At 38.7% G+C, this 16548-nt stretch overlaps 1 long non-coding RNA gene across 1 annotated transcript; it reads left to right on the forward strand.

Moving 5' to 3' along the window:
- Positions 1-1218: 1218 nt before the first annotated feature.
- Positions 1219-8175, forward strand: LOC753066. Its single transcript, XR_143788.3, has 3 exons — positions 1219-1382; positions 5950-6015; positions 7516-8175. It is a non-coding gene; the product is annotated as a developmentally-regulated ectodermal protein (long non-coding RNA).
- The last annotated feature ends 8373 nt before the right edge of the window (positions 8176-16548 follow it).

Consider the following 16548-nt stretch of genomic DNA (forward strand, 5'->3'; position numbering starts at 1 on the left):
TGTACAATTAGAGCAGGAGCGGATCCACGGGGAGGGGGCCGACGGGCCCGTCCCCCCCCCCCCCCTGCTAAATATTTCCTGAAAAGTTAGACCCAACAAATATTTTAAAAAGTGCTCTTACCCCCCCCCCCCCCCCCTTTCTTGCTGCCGGCATGAACCGCCACTGTGTTAGTCCCCTCCTATGGAAAATTTGATGATCTTAACACGCAAGAAGGACTCGCACCACAAAGAATATATAGACAGTTTTATAGTGTTTCTCTTAATAGGCCTACTAGGTAGATTGGCTTGACTAAATAAATCAGTACTATCATTTAAAACAAAATTTAATGAAAGTTATATTTCGTCTTCAATAATCGTTAAAGGCAATGTGAAATTAATAAATACAATATTCATTCATTCAGCCTAATCAATGCTTGACTAAATAAATTCAAATTATAGTTTGCTTTATTTCAAATAGTGAAGGACTTTAATAGGCCTACTAGATAAGTTCAAGTTCATGTGACCTTTGGAAAAGTTCGTTGCTCGATTTTGGCGCATGCGCAGTGTGCAATTACGAACTCGCTTATTCACGTGAAATTTTGCCATCAAACGCGTGGGGGGGGGGGGGGGGTAGCTCTCTATGTAAAAATCACTATGAATGTTGTGTTATGCGAAATCCCCGTACCCAATTAGTATAAAGTGGTTTGGACCTAAATCTGCCCAAGAAGTTTGCCAAGAGAGGTATCTTCAGTTTTGATTGCGTCTGTATATTTCCCTTCCGATACTAACAACGATGGCTCCTACTAACTAGTACAGAAATTGAGCAACTGTATTGATGATATCCTCTACAAACATTGAGGTACCGGTGTCATATCATAGCGGGTGACTTGAATTGATGAAACCTGTCTCAACTGCTCAATTAATGGCCACAACCTGACACAAGTGGTCGAAAAACCTACTCAAGGGAATGTGACACTAAACAAGTTAGTTACAAATAAGAAGTCCCTCTATCAACCGATTCAATTGATTTCACCTATTTATTTTGTTTATTACAATACCATGGCAATAAACCTCCTTACAGTTATCAAGCGTGTCAACAAAATACCTAATGTAGGAGCTCAATGGAAATGATTGAATAGTCTTCCTTTAAGCTTAACTTCATGCTTCAGAAAATTGTCTGAAAAGGGAAGGGCAGAGCTTTGTCTAACCTTCCTTTAATATATCCATAAGAAGTGATTCTCACTTTTGAGTGTCACTTTTGAATTTTCCAGCAGAGTAACAAGACGTACCTTACTGAAGCACTCTCTGCATAGATCAGCTCAAATCTTCAAGCAAAATGAAGCGTCTTTTGGTGCTTGTTCTGGTTTCAGTTATTCTAGTGGCTGAATTCCTGGATGAAACAGGTGAGTACTATTAAAGGAATCCGGTTACTTTGTCTTAGACCCTTTAAAAAATCCTTGATTTAGCTCATGCTGCAGTGATAATTATAAACCCTTAGGTCAGTCAGGAACCCCATGACTTTTACAAGCCGATCGCCTGTCTGATTATCAAGATATTTATGATTGAAAATATAAATCGAATTTTGCGTTTGCCAAACGGTTTTCATAACACTACAGTCTATTGGTAAAAATGAGTATGGTAAAACCGGTCACTCAAAGGTTTTTACTTTTCTGAGGCACTTCTTAATCATTTTGAAGCGCACTTTTTTTTTAGGGCTTCAATATAACCCCATGTCACAGACAATGATAACTCGTAGGGCCGTGCATCTCAGACTTAACATTGTTAAACGATCCCTTTAAAGAGAAGGTTCATTGATTTTAAAATTTCAAAATTCAATGCTTGGAAACATTCGAAGTAATGATTATTATCAATTACAAAACGCTGAAATACAGCCCCGGCATAGCAACTGAAAAGCTCTCAGATCGCGGATGAGATGTGTGACGTCACATGTTGAACATGATTTGCACAAGCAGACGATGTCCCATGACATCTCACACATTTTCAGTGCCTGTTTTGTCATGTTCTATTCAGTTATTTCTCTTACTTCACAACCCTCAGGCTAAATGTTTAATTTATTGCCTCACTCTAATCCCTGGTCATGGTATTATTTTGATTAAAAATGCAAGGATAAAAAAATTAAGGAATCCGTCGCTTGTAAACAAAATAAGTCGCCATTGTATTTTCAGCTGCAAACACCGCGGTAGGTTCGGCATGTGTGGCAACTACTCTAAGAAAAAAGGGTGCAAAAAAGGGTGCAAAATAAGAGTTTGCACCCTTTACATGAAAATGAACCCTATTGAAGGACAAGGGGTGCAAAAAAGGGTGCAATATAAGATTTTGCACCCGTCCCACAAAAATGAACCCTATCGACCAAAAAAGGGTGCAAAATAAAAGTTTGCATATTGCATGCATATTCATGATTACTTTCCACGTGTTCACATAAAAATACATTTATCATGACTTGTTAAGCAAATTATGACAATGCACATCAATTTTGTGATATGTATTTTCCTTCGGCAATCAATAACCAATATATTATTTTGTCTGATCATGTTACAATTACATTCACGTTTTAGCAATAGATATATTGATTATATGATTACTAACCAAGAAACATCATGCATGGTTAATATGTATTTCTGTACGAGCGAATTTCACGAGTATTCCTCGATGATGGGTGCAGGATTGCACATTTTAAAGGGTGCAGGATTGAACACCGAAATGTGCTGCTATTGCATCAGTTTGCACTCCTACTGGAGCAGGATTGAACCATTAAGGGTACTAACATGTCTCCTAAAAGGTGCATTCTGGCACCCTCTTAAAGGGTGCAGGATTGAACCCATAAAGGTGCTGCTAGTGTTGCATCGGTTTGCACCCCTAAAGGTGCAGGATTGAACCATAAAGGGTACTAACGTCCCCTAAAAGGTTCAATCTGGCACCCTTTTAAAGGGTGCAGGATTTCACCTTTAAAAAGGGTGCAGGATTTAACCCCTAAAGGTGCTGCCAGTGTTGCACCGGTTTGCACCCCTAAAGGTGCATACTTGCACCATTTTTTCTTAGTGCCTTGTAGGCATATTACCATAGTAACGGAGCAAGAACAATTGGATTTTCGGAAAGGTCATATATTTGTAATTTAGAAAGTAAAAACACATTGAAAACATATGATATGTGTATTTAAAGAATATCACTTGATTTCAACTGCAAGTTATTACAGGTGTCAGTCATATTAAAAAAAATTGCTGTTGCTATGGAAACAGTGAACTGTTTTATACTTGTATTAAAAAAATACCTAAAAATAATAAAGATATTGTCTAAATGATGATTTTCTGTTTGCTAGGACCCTTTGCTATCATCTGTTTGCATAAAGTAGGTGATGGACGTGACCAATAGGCTGTTACCATGGTAACAAACCCAGAAATATTTGAATTGTAGAAAATACTATAATTGTGTTTTATCAACATGAAACTAAAGGTGATCATTTAATAATTTTAGGTAATTACTGTTTGATAATATCAAAAAGAAATGAGTCATTTGAATCCAGTCAATTAAAAAAAAATGGCCGCTGCCATGGAAACTTAATATTAAAGAAACTTAAAGAAGTTGACATCTGTGAACCAAACAAGAAATGTAACTAATCAACACAAAATATAAAACGAACAGAATATGAGCCATATAAAATGATATATCTGTTATCTAGTACCCTCAGTTATTATATTCTGCTTGTTTTGTATTAAAGTTTGTGATGGATGTGACCACCATGGCCGTACCATGGTTAATAATCGGTTACACTTCAAGAATTTTTTTATTTTTTATAAATACCATATATTTGTAATTGAACAGCATAAAGTTATGACAGCATCTAAATCGACGTATTTGAGCTTTCAATTGGGTTGCAATTGAATCTGAGCCATTTGAGGTCACGATCAGTTAGACAAAAATGTTGTTAGGATTGAAAAGGTATACCGGTATTAAAAAAAGGAAATTAAAATTTTTGGAGAAAAAAATGATCTAGTTTTTAATTCAGAACCGTTTGAAATTTTCTTCCATATTTTAGTATACCACACGGTTTCACTCACATCCTACCGTGAATATAAACATATTGCAACAGTGGCGGATCCGGGTGGAGTAGGGGAGGGGAGGGGCAAAGGGATACATGTCCCACCCCTAAAAAAACAAAGACATTATTTTTGCTTGTCACAGAAGGAACGGATTTTCGTCCCCTTTTACATGTTGTATAAAAAGGCCAGTATCGATTGTGACTATGAAAATAAGAAAAGACGTACGAGATTATTCATTATTTTAATGGTGAGTTCATAGCAGTAAAATAAGAATTTCAGCTGCAGATACTGTCAAAACTAAAATCAATGGATAGAGGGCGAACAGAGAAAAAGTGACGAGCAAAAGAAATGCTCGGTATTTCATAATCATATAGGCCTATATCCTAAGAATACCTAGAAATATCGCAATCTGTATTGCCGAGCAATGCAACTGTAATTTGTTATTTTTGTAAAAGGGGCACCAGTCCACAAGATCTTGATCTTTTTTGGTTGCCCCTAACGATATGTTAACTTTATATATGATTATGTCAACATGTTTTATTGTATTGTACTATTTTTGTATATCGTTGAATAAAAATGAATTGAAAAAATGAATCGAAATGTATCCCCCGGCAGTGGCATCAATTTTGTGTAATCCTTTATGTTCGAAGGAGGGACAAAGCTCCCCTCTCCCCTCCCCGAAACAAAAGGATGACATAGAGATCGCCACTAGTGGCTCTGGAATATTGTCAAGACTAGGAGCAGCATCACTAAAACAATGTGTGTATAGATTAGAGTATAATGCATCTCTGTAGAAAATTTAAGAGAAATCTGTCAAAAAATGTAGCAGTTAGAGCGCTCAAAAGACAGCCCCCAAAATATGACTTTTGACCCTATAACAGAGGGAACACAGGTGGCAGCATCACCAAACACTAAAGATGTGTAGATTGTACTAAGACATACCTCCATACAACATTTGAAAGAAATCCGTCAAGAAATGTGGCAGTAAAAGACATAATGACCTTTGACCATATAAAAGACGGAACAATGAGGGCAGCATCGCCCAAAAGTGTAGATGTGTAGATTGTACCAAGATACATTTCCATTCAAAATTTGAGAAAGATTTGTCACGAAATATGACCTGCAGAGCGCACACTAGACACCCACCAAAATGACCTTTTGACCCTATAAAACACGAGACACGTGAGACAGCATCACCAAAATCTATAGGCTTGTAGATTATACCAAGAAACACCTTCGTTCAAAATTTGAACAAAAAACCCTAGAGGAATGTGGCCTATAGAGCGCACACAAGCCACCCACAAAAATATGGCATTTCACCCTATAGAAGACAGAACACTGGAGGCAGCAGCACCAAAAGTTATAGGTGTGTAGATTATACCAAGATACACCTCCATACATAATTTGAAAGAAATCCGTCAAGGAATGTGGCAGTTAGAGCGCACACAAGACTATGACGCGGCGGACGCTGCTTAACGCTGCTGAGTCCAAAGTACCCCATAGGCATACTGCCGGGGGATTCGTATTTTGATACCATGTACCTTCACATTAAACTTCATTAAAATCCGTCAAACATTACTAAAGTTATCGAACGGAAACCACATTTAAAAAAAGCATAATTAGCTATTTTTTGCATATTTAATGAGCTATGACCTTTGACCTACATTTGTACATACTCCGAAATCGAACTTACCGGTAGGCTGTGTTTTGATACCATGTACCGGTAGTTATCTCAATAATCAAAAACCTACTCTGGTAAATATGTTCATGCTTAGTGAGCATGACCACAATGTCTAGTCATATAACTGTTTATCTTTTAGGAAATATGGAATTGGCTCAATGTCATTTGACAATCATATAACCCTAATCAGTGAGACTGAATTTGATGTCATCTTTTATGTTCTATTTCTAGACGGAAGTTTAGATTTTAGTCGTCGTCGTCGTAGTCCTCCTCGACCTTATACAGAGAAAGAACTGGGTAAGCTTTACTTCAATAACATGTCAGCGAAAAACTAAGAGATTACTGAAAAAAGGAAATGCAGGGCTCGACACTAACAGGCACCCAGTACATATTGGCACCCAAATTCTACGTCCGGAGTCCGGACCCCCAACATTTTGAAAATTTTAAATAGAGCTCATGCGTACAGACTTTAGAAACTTCAATCCAGACCCCCTTCGAAAAGAAGCTCGTACAGTTCAGCTCCGGAAAATGTCTTGAAAGATTCCTGGAAGGCTTGATCGTTAAGGAATCGATGTTAACTGTGAGATTTTGGAATGATCATTATGACAAGAAATTGACCCAATCTTGCTGAAAATCAAATCAGTTCACACAGATATCGGTATACAAGCCTATGCACACATGTGGCGTTTAAGTGCAGTCCAAAATTTCTAGGTAGGCCTATATCTCATCACTTTTTTAACATGAAGGCATTTCAAGAGGAACGAATTTTAGAAGACATTTCCACCATGATATTCTGCTTAACAAAGGATGACAAAGCTCATTAGAAATGTTATTGTCTTTACCAAAACTCAACCAGCTCTTACCAATCACCAACGTATGTTTTGCTTTTATAAGGGCTTCCATTTTGCTTTACTGCGTTAGGTATGGTGAAATATAAGCTTCAAATATTACTCTTACAAGGAGATTTCGCTGTTTAAGTTTACTCTCAGTAAACCTAACAAGGGAAACGCTCTCGGCGGTCTCGCCTGCATCACGCAATTTGATATGATGAAAAATTGGTTGGGACATTATTTCTAGGCAGGGTGGTCCATTAGTAGGCCTCACCAAAAATCAAATCCTTTGTATATAATAAGCATTTTGAAGTGAATATTGACTAAGAATCATCAGAAGAATTATTTACTATTATTTGTACCAAGATTGATAACTTTAAAGAAATATGAACAAATAACAAAAAATGATTTATTAATTCTCATATTAAGTTGTGGAAACATAATCCAAGTCTATTGACCTCAAATGGCCTTTGACCTTGACTTTGTGACCTGAAATTTTACGTCATATGCTTTGTGATAATTGATAACCCTTGGGTACAAGTTTCAATGAATTTGAACAAACACTTTAGAAATTATGCTAAAAATTCAAAATCTTGATGTTGATGCCACTACAAAGTTTAAGTTTGCAGACCTGACATGACATTTGACCTCGACTAGTCACCTAAAAGACTAATCACATGATTGGTAATACTTGATAACCTTTATGTTTAAGTTTCATGGAATAGGGATGTATACTTTCAAAATTATGATTAAAATTCAAAATGATGCCACAACATAGTCTAAGTTTGTTGACCAGAAATGACCTTTGACCTTGACTTTGTGACCTGAAATTCTCATCACATGATCGGAGATACTTGATAACCATTAAGTCCAAGTTTCATTGAATAAGAACTTATACCTTTAAAATTATATTAAAAATGTGCTTCTCTGTTTTGTTTAATTGTTTATTTGTTTGTTTGTTTCATAGAGAATGACGTTCTGTGTGTTGCCCAGGAGGAAGACGTTCATCAGATGGAGGAAGCTGTGGGAAAACTTGCGCTTCACTTCCCTGAACAGTGGAAGCCGTGATCATAAACTACAAAGAATCCGCAACCCGAATCCCGTCTACATATTATGAAAAAACGGATTCAAGATGTATTTTAACGATAGTATTGCGTTCTGAATTAACTTTTAAAAGTCCAGAAGATATAGAGGAACATACCATGAGCAATGCTTCTTAACCGTAATCTTCCCCATAGAATCAAAACAGGTACTGCCAACTTCTCTACAGTATATTATCCGAGTGAACCGGTTATGTAACAACATTCCACTGTGGCAGTTCCGTGTGTTAGTTGCTAGTCAACAGCAACACTTGGAACTGCCACAGTTATCTCAGAAAAGAGTTTTAAGGGCTAAAACCTCAATTTTGATGTCAGATATTGTTTATTTGTACTGTTATGTTGGCACATGGCTAAAACTGCAATTGATTTTATAATAATTTATTCTTTGTTATTGCCTGGTTGCGATTCTTGTGGAATTTTGTGTGAACTTGAAAATGTGACGTTTTCTCTTTGTTCAATACCAACAACTTACAAATCGTGTCTTTGTAATTTTGGATATTAAAGACAAATAAAATGTACGACATTGACTTCCGTGTGACAATATTCTGTTTTTTTGTTGGTGTATATTTCCCTCTATGATTTCTCCTCTCCCTCGCTCAGTCTCTTTCATATTGTTTATTCCTCTCTGCCTCTCATTTCACCTCTCTCACTCCTTTTCCCAGCTCTTTATCTCTTTCTTCATTATCTCTCTGCTTTTACCGATCTCCCACTCTCTCTCCCTACCCATTTCACCCATTTCATCCCCCACTCTCTCCCTACTTCCATCTCCCACTCTCTCTCCCTACTTCCATCTCCCACTCTCTCTCCCCAGTGGCGGATCCAGGGGTGGGCCGAAACGGCCGCGGCCCCCCCTATTGGCGGCGCAAAAAATTGAGAAGGAAAAAAGAGGAAGAAAAAAAAGAAAAGAAAAGAGAGAGAGTTAAAAAAAAAAAAAAAAGGAAAGAAAAAGAAGAGAGGAGCCGGGGAGAAAGAAAGACAACGAAATGGCACTAAAAATTAGTGACATTAACGACGAATAAGGGAAAGACAAGGGGAAGGGGTGGGGTGTGTGAAGGCGGATGCATTGAGGGGAGGGGGGAGGGATGACTGGTCGTATTCTTATTTTTAGGTTATGCGAAACTGAATCGGAATTATGCTTCTTTTCAAAAAAATCTTAGCATGCTTGTTTATGTTAAGCCGTAGTGCATGAAAAGGTTGGTGTAGAAACACTTCTGAAAAGGCCGCGCCCGGCCCCTCCAAAGAACGGCAGAATGGTAATCTATAAATTCTGGGGTCATTCTTGATGGCTTGGGAGCCGTTATTGAAGAGGGCCCTACTCAAATGGTTGTGACGGTAACGATGGATAAGGGAATAACGAGGAAGGGATGCACATGCAGGCGCGTACGCAGGGGGGGGGGGGGGGGGGGGAACCCCCCCCCCCCCCCTCAAATTTTTGTCAAGTTGTCAAGTTGGTCCTGATGTGTATAATGCGTAGACCAGGGGTTCTCAAACTTTTTCTTTGACGGTCCAGAAGCGATTTCTATGAAAGCTGTAAGGTCCGAAATGACTCTTGTATACTTAAGATAATGAGGCTTGTTTTTGGTCTATATCTGATCCAAGGAGAATTGTTACAGTTTAAAAAAAACAGAACCGCCAGTGCTTCCACTCGTTTAAATAGAGTTTCCTGAAAAATAACACCCAATATCCTGGAATTTGAAGGAATTTTCTTAAAACTTTCAAAATGCCTCTTACGTGGATTTCTTATTTGGATGAATCGCTGCACATGACGTTTTAATATATATTAATTATTGAGTGGGCTTATTTTGCTTTATAATGGATCCATACAACATGGCAGAGCTTGAGGGGCCTGGCAGAGCCTTTTCAAGAGAGAAATTGTCTTTAGGAGAGAAAAAGAGGTTATTTCTAAAATGAAATGAAAGGGCTATTTGACTTTCAAGAGAGAAAATTGTCTATAAGAGAGGAAGAGAGGTTATTTATAAAATGAAATGAAAGGGTTCTTGTCAAATAGCCCTTTCATTTCATTTTTTCTCTCGAAATAAACTCTCTTTCTCTCTTATAGACAATTTTATAAGATGGAATCTTCAATCTGAAGCCTTTTTGTGGTCTTTGAAAATGGCACACTGAATGGGGGCAGTGCAATTTAAATTTCAAGGGATGGATTAGAGTTTTTATCGCTCTTGAAGTCAAATAGCCCTTTCATTTCAGAAATAAGGATCTCTTTCTCTCTTATAGACAATTTTATGAGATGGAATCTTCAATCTGAAGCCTTTTTGTGCTCTTTGAAAATAGCACACTGAATGGGGGCAGTGCAATTTAAATTTCAAGGGATGGATCAGAGTTTTTATCGCTCTTGAAAGTCAAATAGCCCTTTCATTTCATTTTAGAAATAAATTCTAATACATCCCTTGATATTTAAATTGCGCTGCCCCTATTGTGTCCTCTTTTTAAAGAGCACAACAGAGCCCTCAGATTAGGCAGCAAGTAGCAAAACAAACCCGTAACACTGGACACAACATTCAATGGGATGATGCCCACTTCATTGAGTTTGAAACGCACTTCTGGTCAAGAACGGTAGAAGAAGCATCTGCATAAAAAGGATGAATCCTTCACTGAATAGGGATTCTTGCTATACACTTTTACCTTTGTGTAAATAATAAATGGTCCACGGGAGTGGTTGTTAGAAGCTTAAACTACATAAAACTCTCTCCAATTTTGCAGGGGGAGAGCCTTTGCCGGGAGTCTCTAATAATAAAAGGGATAAATCCTTCACTTAATAGGGACTCTTGCTATGTTACCTTTCTTCGCTCCAGTGATCTCGAGGCAGCAGACAGCAAGAAATTGTGTAAATAATTTTGCTGTTGCCGAGAGTCTTGCATGGGGCGGAGCCCTAGGAAGTTCTTGAACTTTAATTTTTTTAAGGAAATTCCAAATAGTCGTCATGAGCGATAGAAATTGTAATTTCTTCCTTGAGTGTCACATAGCCCCTTTCATTTCATTTTAGAAATAACCTCTCTTTCTCTCTTAAAGACAATTTCATATAACGTTTTTCGTATTGTTGTACTTTCGTCCGCAGACTACTTAAGCACATGTCGAGCCAACTAAGTCGGAAAGTTAAGTTTCATGTTCTTCCTTTTTTCTTTCTTTCTTTCTCTCTCTCCCTCTCTCTGTATCTCTCCTTTTCCTCTATCTTCTTCTTTTTTAAAAACATTATTCTTCGATCTTTTCTTCTCATTTTCTGTGTGTGACATGCGTTACGCGTACGTCCATGTCTTAATATGGTAGATTTACATTTTGATGTTTCCCTTTGTAGGTGCACCTTATATTCCAGAAAGTGCCCTATTTTGATGGTGCCCCCCCCCCCATGTATTGATCTTGATAAAAAATAACTTTCTCATTAATTCCATTTCCAATATATATAATACTTGCACTAATCTCCAATTTAAAAAAAAATCGTCTACTTTCTCTCAAGACAACATTATATAAAGGATTTATTAATGCAAGGCTATCTCGCGAGTAATCTCTCAATTTCTAACTTCCTGCTTTTCTCATCTCCCAGTCTCCCTTGCTTTAATATTCCTCGTTACTTCCTTCCAATTGTTCCAACTTAATTGATGTTATACACTGTAACTATTCTTCAACTACAGGTAGATGCAAATGTTACTCAAAATCCATTATATAAATCACACTCAGGATCCAGCCAATTGACGAGAATTGCTTCAATCTATACTTTACATGTATCATTAATATATGGTTTTACAATGGCTATGGTGATGAGTTGTCTAGGTAACAAGTTGATGTGTTTGTTAAAATGCATTACCATGGTGCACCTTCTTGGTTACAAAAAAATATGTGTATGTATTAACGTAACTTCGTGCCTTTACATATCACAGTAGAAATCAATGTTTTCTATTTGATGCAGAATAGCCAATCGACGAGAATTGCTTCAATCTATATTTTACATGTATCATTAATATATGGTTTTACAATGGCTATGGTGATGAGTTGTCTAGGTAACATGTTGATGTGTTTGTTAAAATGTATTACCATGGTGCACCTTCTTGGTTACAAAAAATTATGTGTATGTATTAACGTAAGTTCGTGCCTTTACATATCACAGTAGAAATCAATGTTTTCTATTTGATGCAGAATAATATTGATATTTGGAGATAGGAAACACAAACAGTTTCCATAACCGTTCAAGTCTTTCAAGAAAAAGTTAAGCAAATTTTCTCCTGGATGTAAATTCACACTAGCGTATAGCACTAGCGAGCTCTCCGATCCAGGCTAGACTCTTCGCGAGCGGTTTCATTGGAATTTTAAGCGGTTTCATTGGAATTAATCGAGAAATTCCCCTCGCTAGCGTGTAAATAAAAAATATGCCGGCCGGCCATACGTAAATGGCAGTGACGGCAACGATGGATTAGGAGGAAGGGGTGCATACGTGAACTGCAAGCGTATTGGGGATGATCATACTATCATTTTAGAGTGTGCAATCTGGGTCGGAATCCAGCATAATATATTTATAAAAAAGAGGTTCACATAAAAGCACTCATGATAAAGCCGCGCCCGGCCCCTACAACATCATTTTGGATTTTCAGATGATGGGGCGGGTGGCAGGGGTAGGGGGCAAAGTTCCCCCACTTTTTCAAGTACCCCCAAAGGGCCACTTTTACTCTGTAAAGAAGTGCCCCTTCCCCTTTTTAACTCGGATAAGCGCACATTTCATCAACACATGTGCCCCCTTTCCTATCTGATAAGGGCTATTTAGAAAAATGAGGCCCTTCATAAATAAAAAGTGTCCCTTTTCATCTCTGGTAAATGACCATTTTCATATATGCGAAGTTAATTCTTTTCACTTCAGTGCGCTCTTCATCTCCGATAATTGCCCCTATTCAAATCTGAGAGATGCTCGTTTTACTTTGAAAAGTACCCCTTCCCCTCCTGATAAGTACTCTTTTCATCTATGATAGGTGCCTATTTTCACCTTTGCTAACTGCCCTTTTATTTTTAATCGTGCCCCTTTTCCTTTCCAATAAGGGACCTATCCCATTTTCATAAATGCCCCTTTTCACCTCTGATAAACCAATTTCTGATGGATGCCCCTTTTCAGTCGACAAATGCCCATTTCCCATACTCATAAGTGCCCTATCTCATTTATGGTGAGTGCCTCCTTTCAGGTGTAAGAAGTGCCCCGTTTGAACCTTTGATAATTACTCTTTGTACCTTGACACATGCTCCTTTTCTTTTCTAATAAGTGTCTTTATCCACTTCGATAAGTGCCCCCTTAACCTCTCATCATCAGGCACGTAGCCACGGGGGGTACCTGCTCATCATTAGTCTTGCACCTTATTTAAAGCGACTAAGAGTACTTTCCCTAAAGCTCGCTCGCTCGCTAATTTTTCACTCTGCGACCTCACAGATCTTACATTTTTTCTCGCTCGCTTTGCTCGCTCGCAAATGAATATTCAGACAATCACACCCAGCCGAAAGTGTGATGCTTAAGCAATATCTTGTATAATATAAAAAGAAAAACAAATATTGAAATCGTCCCTGATAATGGAATCACAATGAAAGGGTATATACCAATGTCTAAAAAAATGTATATTTTCGCTTTGAGATTTCGCTTTGTAGGTGCCCTTTTTTGTTGGTGCTTTCCACTTTGGAAATAGCTCCGCCGCCCCTGCTTATGCATTAGCGCCAGCGTTAATTTCGCGCTTGCGCGCACAGGGTGTGTGTGTGTGTGTGTGGGGGGGGTGTCCTCTCTAGCTCTGAAGCTGAATTTTTTACAACTGGATTCGTGCGATTCGGTTAATACTTTTAGAGGGAGTCCGAGGGGCGATGTGCCCCCCTCTGAAGCTGACATTTTTTTGATTTTTGAAACTGGATTCGTGCATTTTGGTTAATAATTTTTTGGGGAGTCTGTTTTGATTTCAAAACACCTGCAGTTAATGCGGGATGGGGTTGCAGCCTCTCTTTCCCCGAAAATATAAAAATTACCAATATGCATTTGTTATATCTTATCTCGTATATTTTGGTGACAATAAACACTTTCACAACATACATAAGCTCAAATTTCCGCTCACTCCCTTTGCTCGCTCGCCAAACTATTAAACCAGGAAATAGATATTGGGGAAAGAGGCTTCAGCCCCCACTGATGGAAATGTCAAAAAAATTGCGCGCGAACATAACTTGAAAACGGGGAATGTTGATATCGGACAAGAGATGTATCTGTCCCCATGTGAGCATGTCCCCTTTCCAAAAAAATTGTGCCCGTTTGTAGGTACCAGTACACTATTAAAGTACAGTGCTTCTAATAATGACCTTGTCAGTATTGGTAAGTTTAAATAACGGTCTGCGCGAATTTCGAATTTCCGGCCCCCTCTATTGGAAAATACTGGATCCGCGCCTGTCTCCCTACCCATTTCACCCATTTCACCCCCACTCTCTCCCTACTTCCATCTCCCACTCTCTCTCCCTACTTCCATCTCCCACTCTCTCTCCCTACCCATTTCACCCATTTCATCCCCCACTCTCTCCCTACTTCCATCTCCCTCTCTCTCCCTACTTCCATCTCCCACTCTCTCTCTCCCTACCCATTTCACCCCCCACTCTCTCCCTATTCGGCCTACCATCTATCTCTCTGCTTTTACCCATCTGATCTCCCACTCACTCTCTCACACACACACACACACACGCACACATACCCACACACACACGCGCACACACGCGCACACACACCAAACGAAAGTACCATAGCTCTTACAAAATCGCAGAATTCGAAAAGAAACTAAAATGTCTACGTTATCAATTAACGTACCATTACAATAAATTTCGGCGATTGCACTCTCTTTTTAAGATATTGGCACACAAAATGCTGGACTCATGCTGCAATCATAATTATAAACCTTAAGTTCAGTCAGGAATCATATGACGTGTACAAGAGCAGACGCGGATCCACGGGGAGGGGGCCGACGGGCCCGCCCCCCTGGCAAAAACAAAATCAAATTAAAATCAAAGTTTACTATAAAGAACACATCAACAACACAAATCGTGTCTTTGTAATTTTGGATATTATAGCAAAAATTGACTTCCGTGTGACAATATTCTGTTTTGTTGTTGTTGTATATTTCCCTCTAAGATTTCTCCTCTTCCTCACTCAATCTCTTTCACACTATTTATTCCTCTTTCTGTCTCTCCTTTCACTTCTCTCACTCTTCTTCCCGGCTCTTTATATCCATCTCTCTGCTTTTACCCATCTCCCAGTCTCTCCCTACCCATTTCATCCCTCTCTCTCTCTGTCTCACTCACTCACTCTCCTTCCCCTCTCTTTCTCTCTGTCTGTCTCTCTATCCACCTCTCTCCCTACCCATTCCATCTCTCTCCCTTACACTCTCCTTCCCCTCTTTCGGTTTCTCTTATCTATCTCGAGCTCTCTGCTTTTACCCGTCTCCCTTCTTTCTCGCACTCTCCTTCCCCCGTTTGTCTCTCTCTCTATCCACCTCTCTGCTTTTACCTATCTCCCCCCACTCTTTCCCTACCCATTTCATCTCTCTCCCTCTTTCTGGTTTTACCCATCTCTCTCTCCCTACCCTTTTCATCTCTCTCACTCTCCCCCCCCCCCCCCCCCCTCTCTCTCTCTCTCTCTCTCTGTATGTCTCTCTATCTATCTCTCTTCTTTTACTCATATCCCACTCTCTCTCCCTACCCATTTCTTCTCTATCTCTCCTTGCTGGCTTTCCTCCATTCTCCTTTACACATTTGATCTACAACAATAAGCAAAGACACAGACCACCTCCTTGTAATCATCGTACATAAAACCAATTTCATTTATTAATTTCATCAAGGCAATAGTTTTTTTCTCACAATAATTACTGTTAATGAAACAAAATTTCATGATTCTTGTCATCTTCTACATATATTCAATTTTTTATAAAATATCAATTATAAATACATTGAAATAATTGATGTTTGAAGGTTTGCATGGTGGTATGAACAATCGCGGAAGAGGTTTACGGTACACCATGTGTACCGTAAACCTCTTCCGCGATTGAAATAATTGTATGTAAATATTTGATGGATAGGGAGTTCAAACTAAAAATACATGTTCTGTAATTTTCTTGTCAATACTTCACACTGATATATTACTTTCCAGAATCATATTCATCACAGGAAGAAGCAATACATGACTAGAGCACTAGGCACCATAAAACAACAACTTCTAACAAGTTAGCATTATCATAAAAACCACAAACCAGAAATTTTCCCCTATCTTTTGGTGGATACACAAATCAAATAAACAATGTAGTAAATCACTGAAAATGAATTACAACAGCATTTATTGCAATGAGCAATTTAGGTTTCTCATCCCCTTAATTTGCTGTTCTTAACAATTTATGGATATTTTTGGTTTAATGGGACCCTAGCAATAAAAAGATTACAACCAACAATAAGTACATGTAGTGAACAAGTAGACGTGTACATGTGTCATAGAGGCCAAGGTGTCATAGTCGAATCGTTGAGATACTATACTTATTGTAGACCTTGTGGAACAAAGTGATTGATGTATTTCTATTCACAATCAAATAAACTATTAAATATAATGATGTACTCTACTATCTATTGACATATTCACTTTTTTGGGCATGAAAGTACTCCAAAATCGTATCCGGACACCTACCCCCTGGACATCCATCCCCCGGATAACCACCACCCAGTCAACTACCCCCTAGGACAACTACCCCTTTGGACGACTACCCCTAGGGCAACCACCCTCTAGGATGTCTACCCCTGGACAACTACCCCCTAGGACAACTACCCCCTAGGACAACTCCACCCCGGACAACTACCTCCTAGTACAACTACCCCATGGACATCTACCCCCTAGGTTACTTGTTCCGGGG

Source organism: Strongylocentrotus purpuratus, unplaced genomic scaffold, assembly GCF_000002235.5.
Source record: "Strongylocentrotus purpuratus isolate Spur 01 unplaced genomic scaffold, Spur_5.0 spur5_scaffold_2, whole genome shotgun sequence".
In the NCBI taxonomy this organism is placed as follows: domain Eukaryota; kingdom Metazoa; phylum Echinodermata; class Echinoidea; order Camarodonta; family Strongylocentrotidae; genus Strongylocentrotus; species Strongylocentrotus purpuratus.